At 34.7% G+C, this 26274-nt stretch overlaps 1 pseudogene; it reads right to left on the reverse strand.

The window, feature by feature from the left end:
• Nucleotides 1-26274, reverse strand: LOC146719867 (uncharacterized; annotated as a pseudogene).

A 26274-nucleotide genomic window follows, 5' to 3' on the forward strand; every position in this document is an offset into this window, starting at 1 on the left:
TTAAGAGTTTGCTTCATTCTCTCTTGTCTCATCCGTTGTCTTTCTTCTTTCTGCTCTTTTCTTCTCTTTTTCTATTGTTCGATTTCGTCGTTGTTTAGCAAACCGGAACCATTCTGCGACGATCTCTTCGAATTCAATTTCTTTTGTTGCCGGATATGTATGTAAAATAGCATCTGTGAACAAATTAATATAATTAATGATGTAAAAATGTAAACACAATGTGAAACAAAAACTAGATAATAAATTAAAGTAAATTTAGATTTATTAGGGTTGATGGGGTTAACTTCTAACAGTAGAGTTTTTATGATAAACAATTGAATAAAGTGAAAAGTAATCAATTATTTTGCATTTTGTTTCATTCTATTTTATTTACGTTTAGATAATAAGATTAGCATAAATTAGCATAAATTTTTGGGTTTTTTATAAAAACCGATCATATTTGCAAGTCTAAATACCATACAGCTCTTATATTTTGCTCTTATACCGAGTAAAAAATGTTAAAAATTAGATTTAAAATATAACTTTTGTGAAGGTATATTTATACACTTTCTGTAACAAAAATTTGAAGAAATTCAACAACAATTTGACATTTTTGGCAAAAATTAAAATTCTTCACAATATTACCACGGAACGAATAATTGCTATAAAATATGTAATCTTTTCAAATAGTATTGCAAGAAATCATGAAGACAATTATATATAAAAAAGTTATTTTTTCGATTCGATATCGACAACGATGATTGAGAACACTTATTCCTAACCGACCAGTTAAGGGGCACGCCATTAACAAAAATTATCCATTGCAAACCCATGTACAATAGAATTGTATGAAAAATTATCGATTATAAACCCATGTACAATCGTAACAAAAGTAATGAAATAAAAAAAAAATTGCGCCAAGTGAAAGTAGAAACTTGTACCAGTGGAAAATTAAAGTTGCAGACATATATAGAGTCGTATAATGAATCAATAAAAATTTAAATTTGCAAATGTAGAATTGTTCCATAAAAAAACTTATCTTTTAAAAAAAAAGATAAACAAGATGCCAAGTCCATGCGCCATGTGAAAAAGTGTTAAACAAAAAAGTATTTTTAAGTAAAAAAATCTATCAATTGACAAAAATTTATGTTCTAAAATTAATATCTCTACAAAAAGTAATGTCCAATTATTGCGCGAATAAATAAACATTTTTATAAAAAATTAAAATTTAAAAACTTATGCAAATTTAAAATTAATATAAAATAAAAAGAAATAAAAAAATTTTAGTTAAAAAAACTGGGCGCGCTGCTAAATAATATTCTAATGATATTAAAATTAAATTGTTACTTTTAAACTCATTGCAGCGCGCCCAGTTTTTTTAACTAAAATTTTTTTTATTTCTTTTTATTTTATATTAATTTTAAATTTGCATAAGTTTTTAAATTTTAATTTTTTATAAAAATGTTTATTTATTCGCGCAATAATTGGACATTACTTTTTGTAGAGATATTAATTTTAGAACATAAATTTTTGTCAATTGATAGATTTTTTTACTTAAAAATACTTTTTTGTTTAACACTTTTTCACATGGCGCATGGACTTGGCATCTTGTTTATCTTTTTTTTTAAAAGATAAGTTTTTTTATGGTACAATTCTACATTTGCAAATTTAAATTTTTATTGATTCATTATACGACTCTATATATGTCTGCAACTTTAATTTTCCACTGGTACAAGTTTCTACTTTCACTTGGCGCAATTTTTTTTTTATTTCATTACTTTTGTTACGATTGTACATGGGTTTATAATCGATAATTTTTCATACAATTCTATTGTACATGGGTTTGCAATGGATAATTTTTGTTAATGGCGTGCCCCTTAACTAGTCGCCTTTTTTTACCTTTTTTTAAAGGTGAGTTTTTAGAGTCAGATTCTACTACAGGCTGTCTGTAAATATTTTTATGTATATCCTTATGGTGACCCATAAAATCAGCAATGAGAGAAATTTCACTATCTGGTAAGTGTGAACATTTTGTTGCCATGTCTTTCCGTAAAATAGTCCCACGTAAGCTTTCTTTGTTCTCTGCTCCACATAGATTAGCAAATTCACGCATCAATTTACTCGCTCTTAAATATCTAAATCGTTTTTTATCTGCACCTGGCAATCCAAATATATATAGATTTTTTGAACTTACTCCTGCCAATTTCCGATATCTTAAAATTATGTCTAAAGCCTCTGTCATTTTAGCATTCAAAAGGACTGGAACGTTCCGATTTAGCTTGCCACGAATTGTGAAACGAATGTACTTTAAAGCAGATATTTTTTCTTTTTGTGGTAACCTTTCATATAATTCATCCTTTTTTGTAATTTTTATGAAATTTTTGTAATCAACAATGTAAGCTCTTTCTATCTCTCCTGCACGTCGCCGATTAAAAATTTAAATTATTATTAATATTGCTTCAGCAAGTGATTTCCAAGCACAAAACGTGAATTCATTTTTTATTTCTCGCATGCTAGATACTCTTATTTCTTCTAAATAATTGGTTAACTTTTTGATATCTGATGTTTTCGGAAGATTAACTTTTTTCTTTCGACTGTTTCTAGTCTGTATTTCTGTAACTGTTTTATTAACGGTACTACCATATTCGACTTCTAAAATCTTTAGAAAATTTTTTGCTGATTTTTGTTTTTCGCATGTTGTTTAATAAATTCGTTGATTAAGATCTTACATAATTTTTTTAAACATGTGCCCATAGCTGTAGCATTATATGGTATATCATATGATTCTGTGTTTTCATTATATTTAGCAATTATATTTACTGCTTTTATAGCAATATCATAATATTTCGGGTCAAATAGTATTTGTAATTCTTGTATTGCCGATTCTATTGATTTTAATACTTCTAAATATCGTCCAAAAAGTCGTAATTGTTGTCGTATGTGGTCTCCTAAATGCTGCAATCTATGAATTTGACAGAGGTAATTTCCGTATAGTATAATTAATAAATCGTACTTTATTAATTTATAAATATTTCGCATGACAGGAAGAATGTCCTTTCTTAATTTATGGCTTGCACGATTATGAACAGATTGTGCAGTGCTTCGTGCTAATTTTAATACATTTCGAGTTGTATCTTTCTTCTTATTGTTAGCACAAATGCGATAATGATGCCTGAGATTATGTATTGCATAATGTCCTCTACACTTAGAACATGGTAAAAAATAAGAACCACATTGCTTCTCTTCTTTAGTAGGTCTTCTTACAACAATTATGGAACCGTCATTTAAATCTGCCTGTGTATTATATTTAAAATTGCCTCTTTTTCTTATTTGACTAATTACATCTCTTCGCTTTCTAGATTTTTTTGGAAGTAATAAAAACATTTTTACTTCTTCTTCATTTTTATGTTTTAATTCTAGGTGCCAAGCAATTTTACTTTGCATAGTATTGCAGTAAAAGCAAAAATTATATTTTTTATTTCCTTTGGGCCCTCGAGACAATTCTACAAATAATTCATCATCTTTGCATGTTTCTATTTTTTTTTTTTAACATATTTTTTTCGTTTGCATTTTCTGAAGAATTTGCTAATATGCTAGATTCATTATTTGCTATTTCTAAATCATCATTTATTTCAATATCAGTATGTTCAACATCAGTATCATTTGAACTCTGAATAGATGATTCATAATCCGAATCTTTATCGCTTACATTAGAAATTTGATTTTTCTCAAAATCTGAAATAATAAACATTTTAAAATATTTTATTTTAAAAATATATGAATATTACAAATATTATGCTTTATTTTTATCAAATTATAGAAATGCTAAGTAAAAAAAATAATTGAGTAAAATTAATAAATTTTATTTATTGACAATTTAATAAGTTAATACTTAATGAATTTAATTTTTAAAAATGACAAATTAAAGTTAAATTATATTTAAAAAGTATACCACATTATTTACATTAAGTTAGCTTAATTCAAAAGAATTTATAAACGATATGTAACGCGTCGTCTACAATGAGATTTTAAAACGTAAGACTTAAGAAATTGACCAATACAGTCAAAGAGAGATTATTCTTCTCTTATCTTGTCTGTGATTGTTCAATTTCTTACGTCTTACGTCTTAAAATCTCATTGTAAACGACGCTTAACTTCGTAAACTGTTACTTTTTTATTATTGTGAGCAAAAAAAAAAAATTAAAAATTAGTTTAAATTATATTTTTAGTTATTAAATTAGTATTAGTTTATATTACCCTACGTAATAATTTGATGGATAAAAATTATTAAATATTTTATTTAAGCTTAATAACAAATCTAAATTTAACTTTTATAATATTGTTATTTTTAAATATACTGTAAATATACTGTCTTTAGTGAAACCAATATCGCGAACATAATTAAATACTTTTTAAAGGAACAAATTAATAAAAATATACATATCTGTATTTTGCGAGATATTTTCAATTTGTGAGTTACTGCAATATAATTTATTGTTATTGTTATTTATATCGATGTTTATAGAAGAATTCTTAACTCCGTTTAAATCACAAAATGGTACTATAGTGCTGTCCAATTTAATATTTTCAGTGACAGATGTAAACGTGGATTTATTTTTAGCTAGTACTTCGTGAATCATTTCTTCTCCATTATTATTATTTAAATTTGTACCACAATTTTTAAAATTATTTATGTTTATTCCATTCATATCAGGAACATTTATATCAGAAAGATTTACATCAGAAAGTTCTAAATTCCCCAGAATAGATGTATTACGTAAACTATTTGCTGTTGTGTCACTACTTTTTAATAAAATAATCATATTTATTTTGCATTTCTTGTCTTCTATAATTCGAGGATAGTTTTTAGAAGATTTAGTTTTATCTAATGTATGACTTTGTAAATTTTCATTAGTTATAACATTGCTCTGTAATTTATCATTGTGAAAATCGGACTTCACATCCAAATCTAAATATGAGTTTACTATAATATTTGATTCCTCATATTGAATATAAAATTGATTTATTGTGTCTGCATTGAAAGCACATTTGTCATTATTTATTATATTAATTGGCTTATTACCTGCAAATAATTCAAAAACATCTTTGTAAATATTACTTTTAATAATATAACTTACACGTATGGCTTTTATTGTTGTTTGTGTCCATTAAAAATTGCTTTCGCGCGACAAAGATTTCATTACTGCGTAATGCTACCCAGATATCACAATAGTTTGCAGAGTTCAAAAGAGTTCGCAAAGAATTTATTGAAGCTTCAATAAATTCTTTCTCTATCTTTGTTATTTAAAATAAGAGCGATTTAGCCATATCATTCGTTTGTTACACACGCTGGCTGTAATACGTGTATTTTCATTAGTTTACATTGGGACGAGAGAGGTATAGTGGTTTGTTAAGGTGTCTGAATAGCTCAGCTGGAAGAACAGTCGCCCGGCAAGCGGAAGGTCTCGGGTTCGATTCTCGATTCAGCCGACTTTTTCGGGCCGATATATTTTTCTGGTCTATATTAATTTTAGGAAAATTTTAGGAGGTTTGTTAGAAAGGAAGAGGAACTTATAAATCTCGATTTGAGATAGTTTCTCATCTTGGCAAATTTGCTAAGCATTATATATTGGCTCTTACAGCAATAGATTCTCTATCTTTGTTATTTAAAATAAGAGCGATTTAGCCATATTATTCGTAAATTTATTTTATTTAAATTAAATTAAAATTCTATTAAATGCTTAAATTATTGTATCATTTATTTAATATTAGAATAGAGGTCTGATAAGATATATTTTAAGATATGTACTTTCGACAAAGATTCTCTTACAGCACAGTACTAGAATATTGAAACCTCAGTATTTAAATACTAAAAGTAACAATATTAAAGAATTTGATCTTTCACATATAATTTATGCAGTATAATAGGCAATAATTATAAATATAAAAAAAATCAGTATATAATTACCAGTAATTTCATTATTTTCACATTGGTCACTTGACCCTTTGTTAATATCCTTTATTAGAATTTTTGGTGAGTTGGTATCTATGTTCTTTTTTATTTCTATAAGAGTGTGTTTTTCATCTGAAAATAACTAAAATTAATTGCATTTTTTCCGTAACATTTTTTAAATATTTTTTTATTTGAACCAATTAAATATGATTGCACTTTCTTGTATTTTTTATTATTATTTATATTTATTATAATGTTCTAAACATCCAAAAATTTTAAATAATATTTTACTTACCCGATTTACAAAGAAATATTCCAACCCATCGTTTTCTATTGTCTAATTTTATCAAATAATCTTTTTTCTTTTTAATTAGACTAGTAGATTTCACAACTATTAATTTTTTAGTATGTTTCAATTTGAGTAAAGAAAACAGTTTGACTAAAGTAAAAAGTTAAAAACACCAAAAATGATGAAATATTTTTATCAAAACTAATATTAGTACCGCGCAATTCAAGGCTATATAATCTACATACAAAACCGGCACACAGCAGGTGTCGCATTCGGTAATACCAACGTTTTGCAATAAGGGTTAGATCACATGTATTTTAAGGATAATTCACATTGTACACATAGGGTGTGTTCGGGGAGAGCGCTACCAGCGTTTCTTTTTCTTCGTTTTTCCTTTTGTTTAGAAAGGAGAAACAGAAATGTTAGAAGAAGAAGAAATGTTAATAGCGTTAATCGCGTTTCCCCGAACGCATTCATAATATCATTGGCCAAGTTTATTTTGCTTGCTTTCGTTCTGAAAGCGAGCAAGACAAATGGGGTAATAATGTGAATTTATCTTAACATAGAAACATTTTTAGCATCGTACACTGTTATTTTCTTTGGAATACACCAATATACATAGAATTATTCCAGGGCAGTCCTCGAATAAGGGTGGAAAACACCCCCATAGAGGTGGGGACCCAAATAAAATATCTGGGTCTCCACCTGGATGGTAAATGGACATTCGGCGAGCACTTTCGCCGGATAACTCCGAGGATAGACAGGGCCGCGATGGCCCTATGTCGGCTTCTGCCGAATCTCGGGGGACCCGACGAAAGGGTTCGCCGATTATACGCCGGGACTGTCCACGCAATGATAATGTACGGAGCCCCTGTATGGGCAGAAAAACTGGAGGCGACCCGGAAGCTGCGAAATTCACTGCACCAACTGCAGAGACGGGTCGCCAACAGGGTGTGCAGAGGGTTCCGTACAGTTAGCTGGACGGCAATGGGAGTACTCTCCGGAGTGCCTCCCATTGAATTGCTAACCCGCATGTACACGGACGTGTATAAACGTACACGCGGGCTGCAAAAGGAGGGTGTCATTGTGACGGACAGTATCCGGCGTAATCTGAGGATCCACACCCGACGGCGACTCATCGAGGATTGGTCCAGGAGACTGGAAGATCCTAGTCTCCCTGGACAACGCACCGTCGGGGCCTCCAGCCCTGCCTGGAGCAATGGCTAGGCAGGGCGAATGGGGATGTAACATATCGCATGACTCAGGTGCTCACCAGGCATGGTTGCTTCGGTGAGTACCTGAGTCGAATAGGAAAGGAACGCACCACACGTTGCCACCATTGCGGCCACCATCGGGACACCGCCCAGCACACACTTGAGGACTGTGTTGCCTGGGAGGGAGAACGAATAGAGTTGGTGGCCGCAATAGGAAGGGACTTGAGACTTTCCGTGATTGTGCGAAAAATCACGGAAAGCGAAGATGCATGGAGGGCTTTCTCCTCCTTCTGCGAGAAAGTATTGCGGCAGAAAGAGGAAAGAGAGCGAGATAGAGAGAGGAAGGAAGAAAGGAGAAGGGAGTGGGAGGAGGGAGGGAGAGGCTGAGGACAGCAACGAAGAGGGGGAAAACCAACAAACAGATGGGGGCGTGCTCCCTCTTTCCTCGGCGCCCACCGCGGACGATTATTCGTCCGACGGGGGCGTCGGGGATCGGGGGGGGGAGGTGCGCACCCATCATACCTGCATCTAATTTAGATGCAGGATGAGATCTTCGGGGGGGGAGGGGGCTAGGGACATATAAATTCTGGGACCTTCCCCCCGGAGACCTCGGCAGGATTGGCGGGGGGGGGGGCCGGGCGACTCTGGTCGGCCGGCCCCCTTCTGCCAAAGGGAAATCCCCCTGGTTGTGGCCGAATCCTAACTCCCAAGGGAGCGGAGGAAGCCGCAGCCGGGGGGGTCGAGGGGGGGCCACGCGTCCCTGGCGGGTGGGCATCGCCCGCCCGCCCGGGGCGCCTGGGACCTTCTCAATGACGGAGACGTGACGTGCGGGGCCCTCTCACCGGGAGTCATAAGGCACCGATGGGAGGGCAACGTCGTCCACGGAGGGGGGTTTCTCTCCTTCAGAGAGGAACCCCCCGGTGAGGGCTTCCCCGGTGGAACGCCGAACCGGATCACCCTTTGGGAATCCGGGGGTTGCGATCACTGGGGGGGCAAAGGGCGATAGCTCGAGCGGGAGCTCCCGAGCCATGGCCCCGCCCCCAAACTCTTTGGGAGAGCGCGGCGTGGGGCCGGTGTTCACCTTGCGCCGCAACCGCGAGGGAACTGCACAGTCATTGACTGTGCGGTCGGGGAGGGGTCTCGGCCGCAAGGTCGAGGCGGCTCCCCGGGACTATTGGTGGGGGGGTGGTTTCCGAGACGGCTATGGGAAACCAGCATCCTCGGCACCCCCCATTCAACGCCACGAGTAGGACATCCGTTCGGGTTTTAGTGCGGTAGGTCTTGGGCTCCCTGGTCGAGCCATGAGTGGCTCGATCAAGGGAAACAAGAAATCCCACATAACCCGCACCTCTACCCGGAGGTGCGTGGTACCATGACGGTTTTCCCAGCGTCAAAAAAAAAAAAAAAAAGGCAGTCCTGGAAATCACTATTGCTCTGAAAGCTGCCATTATGCAAGTGTCTTGGAAGACTTTAAAACATAATATCTCGAGAACGGAAAGAAATATTTAATTTTTTTAGATCACAATCAGTTTGCTTTATTAAAATGTATTTAAAAACTGTAAGATTTTTAACTGTTTTGGAACAAACCCTTTGACATTTATATATATATATATATATATATAATATATATATGTGCATATATTATTCAAAATTATTTTACATTCCTATGATATATATTGAATGATGATATTAGAGTTCTAATAGCATCATCCAATATAACCATGCATAGAATACTATATCTAAAGTATCAAAAATACATCAATAAATACATTTTTGTGATTAAATATTTATATAGTTATGATACATTTAGTAATGCGAAGATCTTTAAAGGCATTTTTCAATTTTGCACCAGCCCAACTGTATTCCATTGCTAATTTATTTGTTAAAATATGTTTTATTATATACAAAATCACATCATGCTAATCTTTACCTCCTAAAAGGCTGAATTGTCTTGTCTAAAAATATGAAATAATTTATAATTAATATCAGTTTATGATCTAAAAAAATCAAAATAGTAAATATTTGTTTTTCTCTTATAAACAAAGTTAATATAAATATGTTCAAAATATTGCTTTTTTTATTATAACAAGACATTTCAATAAAAAGTTTCTAATCGTGAGTATAAAATGATAATATTTTGTACATACCATTTCTGCAGCAACACATTTGTTTTTTAATTGATTATCAATTCTCTGTAATTGTTCTATGGTATCTGCTGGCAAATCAAAATCATAATCATTATTTTCTTTTGAATCCGTATCCTCATTTCTTTTTATGTGATTATCCAACTTTATTAAACGTTCATCAATTGTTACAAGATTTAACAATACTGCATTTAGTTTTCTGATAACTAAATTATAAAAATCTGCAAAAATAATGGTGACATATTATTATATATCTACTCAGATTATATACTACGAATTATATAGCATTTTAAATGCATGTTTACAGTGATATAAATAAAAAAAATTAAAACTTTAGTAATATATATAAGTAAGTTTTTACAAAAATTTAAAATTAATAACAGATATTTTATATTTACCTAAATCAATCTCAGCATTACAAGTATCGGATGTAGATATTGTATCTGAATTTTGTGGAACAGGGTTTTTATTTGCTGTTCGATGTTCTTGTGAATTTATAGATTTACTACATGTAACTGTAGAAATTTTTTTTTCAGACTGAATATTAATTATTTTCTTATTACTTTGTATCAGTGGCTTAGTTATTTTCTTAACACTTTTTATCAGTGGTTTTTTTATTTCATAGGTCATTTGGTTTGTATTTAAATCGTTTGATATATTAGAAGCTTCATCTGAATCATTGCTTGTGTCATTTCTATCTGAATTATCAGAAGAAGAATTTGAAATTTTTTTTATTTGATTTATTTTCTTATCACCTTGTATCAATGGTGTCTTTATTTCACAGATTTTGCTCTTATTTATTGTCAGGTGGTAATTTTAATTCACCGAATTCTTTTTATGTTGCGATATAATTTTAATTCATCAAATTTTTATTATGTCGACATAATTTTAATTCACCGAATAATTTTTATGTCGCGATATAATTTAAATTCATCGATTTATTATTATGTCGCGACATAAAAATAATTTGGTGAATTATAGTTATGTCGAGACATAATAAAAATTTGATTACTTATTATGTCGTGATATAATTTTAATTCATGGAATTATTGTTATGTATTAACATAAATTTATTTTATTGATATTTTATAAGACAATTAATTATTGAAACTTTAATATTAAATGAAATATTTTTTCTGTTATAAAGTAAAACGGCGTTCTATAATTTTCAGAGTAAATTCTAAAAAAAAGCCCCCAGATTGTGATTAAGTGTTGTAATCAGTTATTTATTGCAATAATTTTTGATCGGGAGTGAAAGTACCAATTTATGAAAAAAATAAATTATTTTATTATGCAATGTGTCACAGTGTGTCATCTGCGATTCCAACAATCCACTCAGGCAATAATTATCAGAGGACAACAAACATCTCTACAAGTACAAGGCAAGAAGAAGTGAGAGAGAGAGAGAGTTTGTGTGTTTGTTTATGCGCGCGCGCACACGCACGCACGCACGCACACACGCACGCACGCGCACGCACGCACACACGCACGCACGCGCACGCACGCACACGCACACATGTCACGTCCTATACTTCGAATTATTATGCGTAGCGGGGGGGGGAGGGGAGGACCCGAACAAGCGGGGCCGAGCGGTAGAACACGCGTGGTCAGGAGAAAAGGGGAAGAACGTGCAAGGACAGAATGACAGGTACTAGTAAAAGGTATAATAATATATAAAAGTTTATTAATAACTAATATCTACTAGCGTTTTGAATAAATATTATTAATTTATAAATAATGATGTTCTAGTAATACTTTATTTAACAGTTTTTTGAGTGCTTCCCACACACATTTAATAATTGATAATTTATTAAATAATTATATATTTTGATATATTATATATATATATATATATATATATATATATATATTACTTAATTATCACTCGCTATAATCCCACGACGGATCTCCATCGGGCCCTCTCCGAGTCTTGCCGATTCCAAGGAGGTGATCGACCTTTCGAAACCGGAACCCACACGTGTATCAAAATCCGACGGATTTCCCACCATTAGGAAGGTGGAAATTTTCCCTGGGGTGTTCCGACTTATCTTCGAACCTCCGAAAAAGATTGAGGTCATCACAATAGATTAAGATAAATAAAATATACATAGATATATCCTTACTACATTGAGATAGTTATTTTTCCACTCCATAGTATATAATAAAGCCTCTCAGAAATAATTAACATAATTATTTATTCAAATCAATATCTATATTACATTATTATTATTGAAATATTTATTGAAATACTTTAACTAATATATATATATATATGGGCCGATTTTCACCAAATTGATACAAAAATTTCAAAAATTTTTCTGAGATGACTACTAGGTAACTCTTTTGGAATTTTTATCCATCCACGCACCCACCCATGTACTTTCTTATTAATGAACTGATTCCCTTGAAATTGGTACTAAAATTTTACAAATTTTTCGATGATTGATGGTGGTTTCTTTAAGTTTTACACCCCTATTCATTCACTTACGCACCCACCCGCGCACTAACACATTTTCAAAATTTTGCAAATTTTTTGGAGATGGCGACAATGGTGATTTTTAAAATTTTTACAAAGTTTTACACCTCCATACATCCACCCACCCACGCACCCACTTATGCACTCACACAATTATTGACCAATTTTCTTGAAATTGGTACCATAATTTTGCAAATTTTTTGGGGATGGTAGTTTTTTTTATGTTTTACATCCTTACTCATCCATCCATGCACCCACACATTATTGACCAATTTTCTCGAAATTAGTACCAAAATTTTGCAAAAATTCACGTTATCATACCCGAAAAATTTCAAAATTTTACTAATTTGGAAAAAAGGATCAATGTGTGAGTGCGTGGGTGGGTAAGTAAAGGTGTAAAGTTTAAAAAACCATTATTGTCACCATTCTCGAAAAATTTGCAAAATTTTGGTACCAATTTCGCGAAAATTGATCAATAAAGGTTGTTAGAAAAGTACCGAATTTGGCCTCCAGAGGTGTAAGTAAATGCAATAGTGTTTTTTGTGGATTTTGATCTCCTGAATATGATAAAACTATTCGCAACATGCGGCGAGCATTATCATGGAGCAAGATGACTTGGCGGCTTCCTTGTCCAGTAAATGGCCTCTTTTCTTCGACTGCATCGCTCAAATTGATGAGTTGCTGTTAGTAGCGATCCGCCATAACTGTTTGCGTACTGTTTTGATCAAGTAATCTCTGCAGCTCATCCGTTTCAAATGTTTGAGAGCGTCCAGTGCGTGGTTGGTCTTCAAGACTGAAATCTCCTTCGCGAAATTTTTTGTACCATTTTTTGCACGTTGCATGACTTACAGCATTCTTACCATATGTAGCACAAATCATTTTGATGGTTTGAGCAGCGTTTTTCTTAAGATGAAACGCAAAGTGGGTGGAAAATCGAATATGCTCTTTTATGATTGCTATGAACACTACTGATTATTAAGGTTATATGCATTAAACGCCAATTCGCACGATGTTTCAAAAAACCAAATGTCAATGCTTTAAAACCGCAAAATGGTGGAAAAATAAGTTAAATTTAAACGATGATTTCGGTCCAATGAAATCCAAAGCTGAGAACTTATTTATACATCTAATATAAAAAAATAGCTGGAAAGAAAATTGAGCAAGATAATGGTATTTATAGAAATTCGGACTATATATGGAACTATTAGAAAATGCATGTGCATGTTTTTTTTTTAAGAGGAGCGGGGAAAGTGGTATGTTTTGCATATGTATGTAAAGAAAAGTGTAACTGACAAGCAATAAGTACAATGAAAGATGGGACTTGGATAGGTTATATAAAGTAGAATGAAAGCAATCCTACAAAAAGAATACATTCAATAAAACGGATAGAGTATTTTGAGAAGGAAATTTAGGGAAATAAGAGGATTGTTTTTGTATTTTGATACGTCGTTTCATCAATTTCATACAAGATTTACACATATGATTAATTATTACATACATACAATTTGCAAAACACCAGGAAAGAGAATGAAAGAAAAATAAAGAGCGATAAAGAGTGCGCTTTCTAACAAGAGAGAAAGAAATTTTATTTGTTTCTATAAAATACGCTTTCTTTCCATTCCCCATTAAAAAAATTCTTATACAGATGTGTTTTGTAAAGTAGCTCCATATATAATCTGTATTTCTATACATACCACTTCTTATTTAATTTTTAGAGTGTTTCCCAAGCCTTAAGAATTTTTTATGGTTTTATCGTATTCAGGAATTCAAAATCCACAAAAAACACTATTGCTTTTACTTACACCTCTAAGGGCTGAAATCGGTCATTTTTTAACATCCTCCTTTGTGAGTGTCTGTTGCGTGGGTCTGTAAAACTTGAAAAAAAACCACATCGTCGCACTCACCAAAAATTTGCAATATAAAGGAAATCAAAACTTTTACGACAAGATTACTTATGATGTTTTTCGATGTCCATTTAGAAATAATGTCGAAGCTCTTACAGAATAATTACTACAACATTTGAAGTACGAAAAGTAATTACATTAGAAGAAGATTAGATTAGAATAAGAATTCAACGTTATTTTTAAAAGCTCTACACACAACGAAGTGAATATACAAAACTATATACAAATACCTTTTTCTTCTGTGTTTCTGAAGAAAATTGTAAATCAAATGAAACCTTGCTATTCAAAACTTATTCTTCATGATCGCAAGACACTATTTTCTATTTAAAAGACGTCTGCTAAAATTTTAATAAATAGATATTATTTATGATAGAAATGAAGAATTTGTGCTTTACAGTATATGGATAGTACATGGTTATTTCAAACACTGAACCGATGCATACAACAAAACTTTTCTCTGTCTATTCAATAAATTACTGATAATGTTAAATCCCAATCACATATGCCACCTTGCCTAGGTTAATGATGGTCATTAACGGGAAATTTTACTAAAGAAAGATTGGAGATTTTTAATTTATACAATTTTCACAACTCTTATTTCAATTATTTATTCTATCCATCGAAAGTTTTTTGAGAGCAGGCCGCCATGTTATTTTTCTGAGTCATTAACAAATTGGTACTCTGGAATTACGAGCAATTATTTTTCATTGTACGGGCTAGTATGAATTTCAAATCAAATCTCTATAAACGACTATTATATTTTGTGCACTAAGAATAACATATTGCACTTATTTTCTAGAATCAAATTGTAATCAGTTTTACTTATATGTATGTATGTTCAATGTAAACTTGCACCTTGAATAAAATATCACAGTTACTTTTCATGGTAATATATTATTACTAAATTTAGATAATATACACTTTACGTATGTTCACTTGGAACTGGCACCTTGAATAACATATAAGTTACTTTTTGTAATAATTTATTATTAGATCGTTTAAATTTTGAAAAGTTTAAATTTTTGAGTACCTTCTTTTGAACATGGCCTGACTTTTTCATTTTTATGATTTTTTTAGGATATCAGTTACTTTTTAAAGTACAGATATATAGAACAGCTTTCTAGTAATTCAAGTATCACAAATATATGTATTTTCGATTCTTATCACATAACTTTGTATAAGTAACAATTTATGCAATATAGTTCAAAATAATTGAAATATATGGTATAAATGTACATATTTATAAAATATATAATTATATTATAGTATACATATATATATATTTTATTTAATCATATATGTAAATGTTTGTATAATTGTAATAACTTTTAACGATACATTGCACATTTATTTCAATTGCAACAGAATGAATTTATATTTTTGTATGAATATTGAAAATAAAGAATGGGCCCCTCCATCTCCCATTCTCGTGAGAACGCAACCATATATTTTTCTTCGTCTCTCCAATTTTAACACGACATACATATTTCTGTCTGATAATTTTTTTCTGGATGATACTTTTTGAAATGTCATGAAGCCTAGGTCAAATTAGAAACTTATTGCACTCATTTTAATGCAGCGCTTACAGCAGCTTTTATAAAGCGCCAGAGCAGCCAATATTTTATTTTGGCGTTTACGGCAACTTTTATACAGCGCTAGAACAGTTGATGTTTTAATGTAGCGTTTACGGCAGCCTTTATACAGCGCCAGAACAGCCGATGTTTTATTTCGGCGCTTACGGCAGCCTTTATACAGCGCCATTATTTAATCTGTTCTAAGAACAATATGTATGCCCCTTGTGCTCCTTTGGGCCATTTTTTCTTGAACACTTCCATATCATTAGAGTAATACCATTCCGATTTTGTGTCAGCTCTCAACATACACGTGTAGTGACCACGATTCATTTCTTCACCTTCGTGAAATATAGCGCTTATTACCTTGTACTTTTTTTTATTAATCGTGATATTACTCGTCGGCACGGCGTTAATCCGATTGTTGATAATTTTTTTAGAAGCACCGTTTACAAAAGTATATAAATTGAGCTGTATGACTACGACGGATAAAGTTGATTCGATTACGGTTTTCTTTTTCAACACGGTACCCTTACATTCGTTACAATTGCCGTTTATCGTTTCCCATTTAGAAAATTCTACATTAATCAAACTTTGTAGAGTGACACCTTTTTTCCCTTTTAATGTCGAATGTATAGGTAATATTAGCAAACTACTGCTTTCCAGCTTAGTTACATTGTAATTACATTTGACATTTGCGAGCAACATGTTACGTGCTTTAATTCGAGTTCTAATACATCATTGATGTCGGAATACGTCGACATTAGAGCCGTAAAAAATTCCGAAACATCTTGTTGTGTTCGTTCTTCGAAGCGTTTTCCGACAGATCTTCTAACCGCTTGAATGTTGCAATATTTACGTTCACCATACGCGCAGATAGCATCAGTCAATGCATTCTATGCTTTATTTTTCAGTATTTGTTGCCTAATACGTACGCAATGAAACGCACATTGTAATATTACATTAGCGTAACACGAAACAGCATCGTTATTGCAAAGGCCATATATTTTCCACGTAATTAAACTTTCTGGTTCTTCACAATCATAATTCTGCACATCATCAATGATATTAGGGATAGCCCATCAACGATCGTACATTTTTACAACCTTTTTCTCGGACGGATTGATTTGTGGCAGTTCAGATTTAAATATAGATCTCAGTCGATTATATTCTACAATGGCTCTCGAGTTTGCTTTAACTGATGCTGGATTGAAATTTATCAATGTAGGCCTTCCAATTTACTTACTCGTGACAAACCTACATAGGCTTGACCATCACTGAATACAGTCGTTCCTAAATCCATCATTGCATTGTTACATGTAATTCCTTGACTTTTGTGTATAGTTATTCCATAACTGAGAAACAATGGAAATTGTTTCCGATGTACCACTAATTTGTGGAATACTTCAAATTTAATATCTACTTTCGTTATTGCGATTTCTTTGTTATCCGAAATAACTATTTCGATGGAATCAATACGATTGCCGTCAGCAGAGCGATTAACTGCAACTACATTGCCTATCGTTCCATTGACAAGTCCCAAAGTTACGTCAATGTTTCGTCGAATCATCATTTTAGCGCCAATTTTAATCGCTATTACTCTTTCAATGCCAGCTGTTTCAGACACTTTATCATCTTTGTCTTCTAAAATTTTATGCACCTTTTTTTTTATTGCTGGAGCACAGTCGACATCATCTTCTGCTATCAGTAGAATTTCATCGCTGTCGATTTTATCGAGCATTGCTGTGTTCAAAACCTTGCACAAATAACACGTGGGCAATAAACAAATTGTATCAATCGGTAATTGATTCATATAAGCGCAAAGTTCATTCAATCTTTCGTCGCAACTACTTTCTTTAAAATTGATTTTTCTAGACTGAAGAACATTGATGTCAGAATCCGTTATTAAACCTATTCGTATTCTAGAAAGTATATCACGATATGTATTATCGCATCTTTGTCGCATATTAATCAAAAGTTCGTCGTACTCAAACAATCTCCACAAATCACATCCACCCATGGTACCTAAATACTTCTGAATCTCTGATCGAGACATTTTAACAAACAAAAATTGTCCTTTTACAGGAGAAAGCTGCAACAAGTCCCCAAACAGGAGAATGTGTTTTCTGCCAAAGAAACCATCATCTGTATCTGTCGTATCAAAGATTTCACATAATCGTAGATTGATAAACATAAGTGTCACATTTGAAATCATGGATACTTCATCGATTATAAATAATTCGACATTCTTTAACTGTTCTCTCAAAGTTTTCAAGACCATGACTGACAATTGCGTATATTGTGGTGTAGATTCATGACTAACGGGTAGTTGAAACATTCTATGGATTGTCAAGCCATCGATATTGAATGCTGCGATACCCGTGGGAGCAGATATGGCAGTCGTTTTTTCCAAATTTATTCTGATCCAATGTTTAATCGTTTCAATTAGAAAACTTTTCCCTGTACTACCCTCGCCACTTACGTACAGTCGCAGAATCTGATTCTTATCTTGTAAAACTTGGCATACTCCATCAAAGACTCTTTTCTGGTCTTCGTTCAATTGCGACATCATTTGCGATAAATCAATCGGGTCGTCAATCTTACCAAAATCTTCCAGATCTTTCATCGCGTCGTCAGCTTCTATCGGATTACAATCCAGTTCATCGTCATCGGATTTGTCTCTGTCTGCTGTTTTCAGATAATTTTTGCGCTTCTCGATTAATTCAGCAACGTTCTCAAAAGCTTTCTGTATTTCTTCGAGCCTTTCGTGATATTTCATTGCCTTCGTTAAAACAGACTCTGAATTCTTAAAGGCATCCGTGTAAGTCTCGAATGTACCTTTGAGTTCACTCAAATCTCTCCATGGTTTGAACAGAAGAAGCAGCGAGTAAAAGTATTTTTCGGGCTCAGTTTTTATATTAAATCGATAATGGTTAATTAAATAATCCTTTTTTCGTTTTTTTTTAAATAAACCCGATGCCAGTTTGTAACACTTGACTTTGTCATTATTTGGCATCTGTTTCGTAATTTCCCAGAATCTGGCAAAATCGTACAAATTCAATGATTCTAATTCCTGAGGTTTATTTGGATAGTAATCATCGATGAGTAACGAACAGTAAATATTCGTAGAATTTTCATCGAGAGCTTTAATTTCATTAAATGTTTTAACTTTTCTATTTCTCACCTCATTAACATCGATCCATTTGACCACGGTATCATTATCCGTATCGTACAAGGGATTCCCTAATAGTGTATCCACAGCTTCTAAAGCACCGCATTCTCTGTTATTTAATGAACGCATTGCAAAATTCCACAGTTTCAATGCCAAGGACTTATTCGAATCTATCACTTCAAAGTCTGTATTGCATTTTTCCGACTTTGTCGTGTATTTTGTTAAATATGAGTTTAAAAACTCTGATTTTTTTCTAATAAATTGTATGTCCATATTTCCCTTCCAGGCTAATTTGATAGCCGAATTATAATCATTTATAAACCTTTCCGATTCCTTGCGAGGAAGATCGTACAATCTGCTCTTACTGCGTAAATTTTTTCTACCGACTATCGAAGTGATAACGTCTCTTAAAACGAAATTCTCAGTAACTGGCCGAGGAAAATCGAACCGACACTTTCTGTATATATTAGTTGCCGTTTTTTTTGTACGCATGCAATACGAGTTATGTTTATGATTCTGATCACTTATTACCGTATGGTACAACGTTGGCGAAACATTTTCATCTAGAATTTCACACGTTACGTATTTTCGAATAAACGTAGCAACTTCTTCATCCGGCAATTTTCCTAATACTGGAGCATCTTTTATCCAAATCATACAATGCATGTGCTGAATACCTGTACTTTGATATTCCAGTCGATTCGGGCATTAATTAGGAGACACATTTATATATGTATGTTTTACTGTCATTGACACGCTTAGATGCGTGTGCGAGATGATTTGACAGTAAAAATATATTATGTTGTCTGATTTCAATATGTTGAACACACTTAAATGGCTTTTTGACATATATATATTACTGTCGATAATAGCGGAATTAAAATTGTCGGTAATTATCGACAATTTTAGTTCCTCTCAAATAAGGGCGCTAACCCGTCGGAGTTCGGCCAACGCTCCGGCATCCCCTTCAAGCTAAAAATATAAATAACAATAATAAAAACATAACAGGATATTATTACCAGATAGAAAATAATAGTTACAATTTGAATCCTAGTTTAAAAAATAACCTTGTAAACAAACAACAGAAGTTAAAGGATAAAGGAGATGAATTTGTAGTAAATGTAGATCCTAATTCTTTTCTAGATTCTAATCCAAATCTTTCTAAAATTAATAATTGGTTTATCAATTTATCAAACACTACGATATCGGACAATATAATTAGTCTTATTCAATTGGGTGAAAACTTTAGTCTTCCGAATAACAATAAGGTGCAATTAACCATTGATTTTATTAAATATTTTGAAAATAATCTAAAAAAACTGCCTCCGGATAAAAGAGTTTTTGTTAGAGAAAAATCTAGGAGTGTTGTGAATGCGATTAAACAGTACCAATACCCGGACAACGGTTTTAATAAAACATTATTAGAGTTGAGTATAAACACTAAAAAATTTTTAGATGAAAATACAAATCTTATTATCACGAAGGCTGACAAGGGAAATATTACGGTGGCGTTGGACAGAGATAGGTACATAGAGGAGGTTGAAAATATTTTTAAAGACAGAGACACTTATATTTTGATAAAAAAAGACCCTACTAATAGTATTGTTTCCAATCTACGTGATCTTTTAGGGAGATAGAAAAATAAAGGTTTTATATCGTTTAATACTTACAAGTATTTATCATGTAGTGATGGTAATCTTCCTAGAGCTTATGGATTACCGAAAGTGCACAAAATCAATTGTCCCTATAGGGTTATCGTTTCGTCTATTGACACACTACTGTATAATTTAGCTGTCTTTTTACACAAGATATTAATAAAAAGTATTCCAAAGACGGGTAGTTATACAGAAAACAGCTTTAAATTAATGGAAAAATTTTCTACTTTACAGTTAACAAATAATTCAAGTTTAATTTCATTGGATGTTGTGTCACTTTTCACTAACATTCCGGTAGACTTAGCACTGGAAGGTTTATCGGAGAGATGGCAATTCATTAGTGATAACTGCAATCTTAACAAATCGGAATTTTTAAATGGCATTAGTCTAGTATTAAACTCTACATTTTTTACTTTTAATGATACTATATACAAGCAAACTTACGGAACTCCGATGGGGTCCCCTCTTTTCCCCATAGTCGCCGATATAGTGTTACAAGATTTGGAATCCAAGGCTCTAAAGTTACTTAACTATAAACCGATTCTTTTCCATAGATATGTAGATGATCTTATTTTGTCAGTACCGAATAACTATATTGAACATACGTTACATACTTTTAATTCATTACATCCACCTATACAATTCACTATAGAGAAGGAAAGTAACCATAGTTTAAATTTCTTGGACATCAAGTTAATATCTAAAGATAATAAAATTATATGTGACTAGTTTAGAAAACCAACGTTCTCTGGTAAGTACTTGAATTTTCTTTCGCAACACCCTATATGTCAAAAAAGAGGCACAATCATCGGTCTGATCGATAGGGTAATTTTATTATCACATCCTTCATTTCACCAGAAAAATATAGAAATGATTATTAACATCTTATTAAATAATAATTATCCTGTTAAATTCATATTTGACACAATAAACGATAGACTTAAAACTCTATTTTACACTAAAAATAATATTAAAAACAACAGTCTAAATCAGTCTAATGACTCTTCTTTGTTTTTTACTGTACCTTATTTACCGAATATTACAGAACAACTGATAGGTATTACAAAAAAAGCTGACACTAGACTTTCGTATGTAAGCATGAATAAATTAGGGAAATTTATAAAAACACATAAAGATAATACCTAACATAATACCTATACACATAAAGAAATACCTAAAGGAGCGAATACTAATGTAGTATATAAAATTAACTGTAAAAATTGTGATGCTTCATATGTGAGTCAGACTGGCAGAAAATTGAATACTAGGATAACGGAACATAAAAAACACATCAACAGAAAGTGTTCTAATAAATCGGTGGTTACGGATCATAGATTGGAGTTCTCCCATGATTTTGATTGGGGCGAAGTTAAAATTTTAAATAAAGAACCTTATTATAATAAAAGACTAATATCGGAAATGTTATTTATAAAAAGACAAGCTAATGGATTGAATCTACAAACTGATACGGAATTTTTGCCTGACATATATAACAACATTATAGAGTCTTTGCCAAAATTATCAGGGTTTATAAACAAACCTTGATATAAAAAGGTAAAACATTGAGATATTTTCGCATTTGCGATCTGAGAGTTGTGATGATTTAACGTTCTGTTTTGTTTTCTGCAAAAAACCTTGTTTAAAGGGATGTCGGATCTGATACGTGGAACTTTTGTTAAATTATCACCGATTTGTTTGAGTGAGTGTACAGTGCATTTTACTTATCAGACTATAATGAATAATCGGATCTTGTTTATTTAGATCTTGATTTAATGTTTAACAACATTTCATCGGGAGGATTCAATCAAGATATCTCCCTTGACCAATAAATCAGGAAGTCTATTCTCATGGGTGATTGCATGGTGCGTTCTCTCGAACAAAGTATGTATCGGAAACAATGGTTGTCATACACGATGACTTGTTCAACAACATATGTATTGAGACAATAACTGATTTCACATATTTATTATCTTGACTATGTTAACTACCGTCTTTAATGTTTAATATCACGTTTTAATTTATAATCAAAATATTTGTATTGCGCTGAAGAAGGCTTGAAATGTCAGCCGAAACGTTCGCATAATTGTTTATTTCTTATATATTTATTTTCTCATTTTAAATACATTTTATTAATATCATCTACACATAAATGTTTATTTCTTATGTATTTATTTTCTCGTTTTAAATGAATTTTATTAAGATTTTCTGACAACTGCAATTTGTTTAATATAGCTCTTACAGCCCTTCTTTGTTCACAAACATTAAGTTTAATAGAGCTAATTACTATTTTTATTTAAAAAAGATAAAATAAAATTGAGAAAAGATACCTGAAAATTCCCCATCTTGATTTCCATAAACACGTATAAATACGGCTCTCGGAGTTAAGTTAGCTAGTTTTTGAATTTTGTCTCTCTCGTATTCACGTATTTGACGCAAGTGTACTATTAAATTTCAATAATGAGTTTGAAAAAAGTAATTGAAATTTGTGTATTACTAGCGCAGAGTTTATGCGGGAAAAATTTTTCCAAGCATATATATGAATTAGCATGCGCGAGTAAAGAGAAATGCTTCAATATTTTTAAAAAATTCGCGAGAAAATGTCCCAGCGCTGTGCTAGAGGTATTATTCCGACTAGGACATTTTAGTGTTTTTCGCGAATTACTGATTATCGCAGGTGAGGTGATCGAGTCGCGATACTATTTCGGTGGTGAGAAGGAAAACGACACAGCAGGCCATATAGAATATCTCCTCCTACATTTTCATCGAGTTCTGCGGGGAGAAGATAATAATGGTAAGTTTTTATTTTTATTAAACTTAATTATAAATAAATTAATTAAAACTACCCCAATTATTTATTTATTGAAATCGCTAAAACTTTAGCTATCGTACGCCCTGTCGCACGCGTTACAGGAAACCGGTTGCGTGTACTGGAGAATCACCCCGTATCACTTAGATTAAGGTTAAATAGAAGACGACGAGCGGATTCTTCGCCGGAGCCCGGACCTTCGCGTAAGTTTTTAACATTATAAAACATTATATTAAACAAGAAATTTTTTAATAAAAATGTTATACGTTCCAGGCCGTGCACGCATCGTGTTAACGCCGGAGATGGAACACCGGTTATTGATTTAGCCGAAAGTGACAACGACGTGGAAGAAACGCGGGTTCGCGAAGTAAGTCCGTTCGATGAGGCGGTCATATTTACTCCGATTGAAAATAAGTAAGAAAAATACTACAGTGGTATATATCAACACAAAAGATTTTTTAATTATGTGAAATACTAATAATATATGACTGATGAATATTAGATGACGCGGCGAATGAAAACGTGGTCGTAGAGGAGCGAGAACAGGAGGAGGAAATCGACGAGGAAATAAACTCGATTTCGGAAGATGAAGAGGAGCTGGAGGAAGAAGTGGAGGAGGAGGAGGAAGAGGAGGAAGAGGAAGATGAAGAGTTGGAAGAAAAAGAAATAGAGCAAACGGAAGATGAAAAAGAAGAAGAGCCGGAAGATCGAGAAGAACAAACAGGAGATGAAGAAGAAGAAGAAATGAGAGATGAAAATAACGCCACGTTTTCTGAAGAAGAAGAAGAAAAAAATAGCGGAGCGATAGCTGAGGAAGGTAATAATTGCATAATTTATACTTAAGGAGGGTGGTTGCTCAAATCAAAATAATAAGAATTAGTTGAAATTTATAGAGGATATTCGTCTATGAGAATCTGTCGTTCATGCTAAAGATGAAGGCAATTGTCTGCACGGTTGTCGAGTAATTAATTATTAAAGTTATACTTCTCTTTCTCTCTTTTACATACGAGCGACAAGGAGAGTGGTTGCTCAAGTCAAAATAATAAGAATTAGTTCAAATTTGTGGGGGATATTTGTCTATGAGAATCTGCCGTTCATGTCAAAGATGAAGGCAATTGTCTGCACGGTGGTCGAGTAATTAATCATTAAAGTTATACTTCTCTATCTTTCTTACACACGAGCGACATAGCAAAAAGGTTACGTCATCTGTAATTTAACTCTTAAAACCAAGTTAAAAATGATAAGAATGTGTAATGAAGATAAATGCAATTAATTCGTTATACATTTACGAAGGACTTTGACAAAAATTGAAATCATTTGTCTACATAGTTATCAAGAAATTGTATAAATATGTAACGGTACGGTTTACGTATCGCCTCGGACGGCTCGCCGGGATCAGGATTCGACGGGGTCGGAAGGCCAAACTTGCGTACACGTGATTAAGCTTAACAATTTGTTTATTCAATTACTATTTACACTATGTATACATATGCTTAACCTAGCGGACGATCACACTGTTGTCTATGTACAAACTTATTCCTAACGCGCGGACGGACAATATATCTCGCGGTCGCGGAGCCGCGGGCGGCGGCGCGGCGCGCTGCGGAAGAGTCGGATGCTGGGTACACCCTGGCGTCAGAGGGGGCACGCCCGCCTCTGCCGACCGGAGAGAAGGAGCCGAATGCCGGCTACCCCCAGGCAGCGAAGGGGTCAAACCCACCTCCGTCGGCCGGACACAGGAGACCGAATGCCGGGCACTCCCAGGCAGCAAAGGGGTTAAACCCACCTCCGTCGGCCGGACACAGGAGACCGAATGTCGGGCACTCCCAGGCAGCGAAGGGGTTAAACCCACCTCCGTCGGTCGTGGAGAAAGGAACCGAACGCCGGGTACTCCCAGGCAGCGAAGGGGTTAAACCCACCTCCGTCGGTTGTAGAGAAGGAACCGAACGCCGGGTACTCCCAGACAGCGAAGGGGTTAAACCCACCTCCGTCGGTTGTAGAGAAGGAACCAAACGCCGGGTACTCCCAGGCAGCGAAGAGGTTAAACCCACCTCCGTTTGTTGTGGAGAAAGGAACCGAACGCCGGGTACTCCCAGGCAGCGAAGGGGTTAAACCCACCTCCGTCGGTCACAGAGAAGGAAGTCGAACGCCGGGAACTCCCAGGCTACGAAGAGGGTACACCCGTCTTCGTCGACTGTCAGGAATCTTGGTCTTGGAAGCCTCGAGTACACCCAAAGGCTTGATGTCAGGATCAGGATTCAGGACAGGACTGGTGCCGGCTCATCGGACGAGCCGGCTTATATACTGGTGCGGGTCCCCCCACGCGTTTATTTTTACGCGTTGGGCATCCCCCCGGAGGGGATGGATCACGCGCCCGGCGGATGGTCGGCCAGGAGCGTCGGGCAGATGTTCGGCCCGGCGCACTTAGTGACGACCATTAATAGGTCGTCACATCACCCCCCCTTTTTACGGGGAGGTGGCAGGCAGGGGGTGGACGGCCCGTGGTCGACCCTGTCGGTCGAAGCGGATGATCCACTTCCCCGCCGCCGTACGTAGCCGATACGTCCGGCTGATCGTGGCGGCGTGAAAGGGGACCTCCACTACGGTGCCATCCCCCAGCGTCACCTGCACTGGCGGCGTCGCGGCGGTGTTCAGCGGACGCGGCGGTGGTGGGCGCGCGCGGTGGGTCGACGTGGGTCCGAGCGTAGGCGGGCCGGATGGTCGGGCGGTCGCTGATCGGCCGGAGACGGCGGCCAGGTTCCCGGGCCGGGACTCGGTGGCTGCGGGGGTCGAGATGTTAGGCCCCCGTTGCTGCCTGGCCGTGGCGGGTGCTCGGCGCGTCGCGTTCGCTCGGGCCTGGCGTCGTAACGCCATCAATACCTCTGGCCCGTGGCGGGTCGTCCGCGGGGGAGGCGGGGTGGCGAGGATGATTGCCCGCCGCCTCGTCTCCATGTCGGACCGCTGGATGGTCGTTCCGGGCCGGGGCACGTGTGCGACTCGTGCCGGGGTCGGTGGTGCGGGGGTTGATCGCCGCTTCCACCCTCCACCGCTGTCGTCGGATGATGAGGAGAGGTCTCCAAACAGATCGTTCACGTTCTCTGGCAAGCTCAT

Source organism: Nylanderia fulva, unplaced genomic scaffold (genome assembly GCF_048542155.1).
Source record: "Nylanderia fulva isolate GAGA-0341 unplaced genomic scaffold, ASM4854215v1 Scaffold83, whole genome shotgun sequence".
NCBI lineage: Eukaryota > Metazoa > Arthropoda > Insecta > Hymenoptera > Formicidae > Nylanderia > Nylanderia fulva.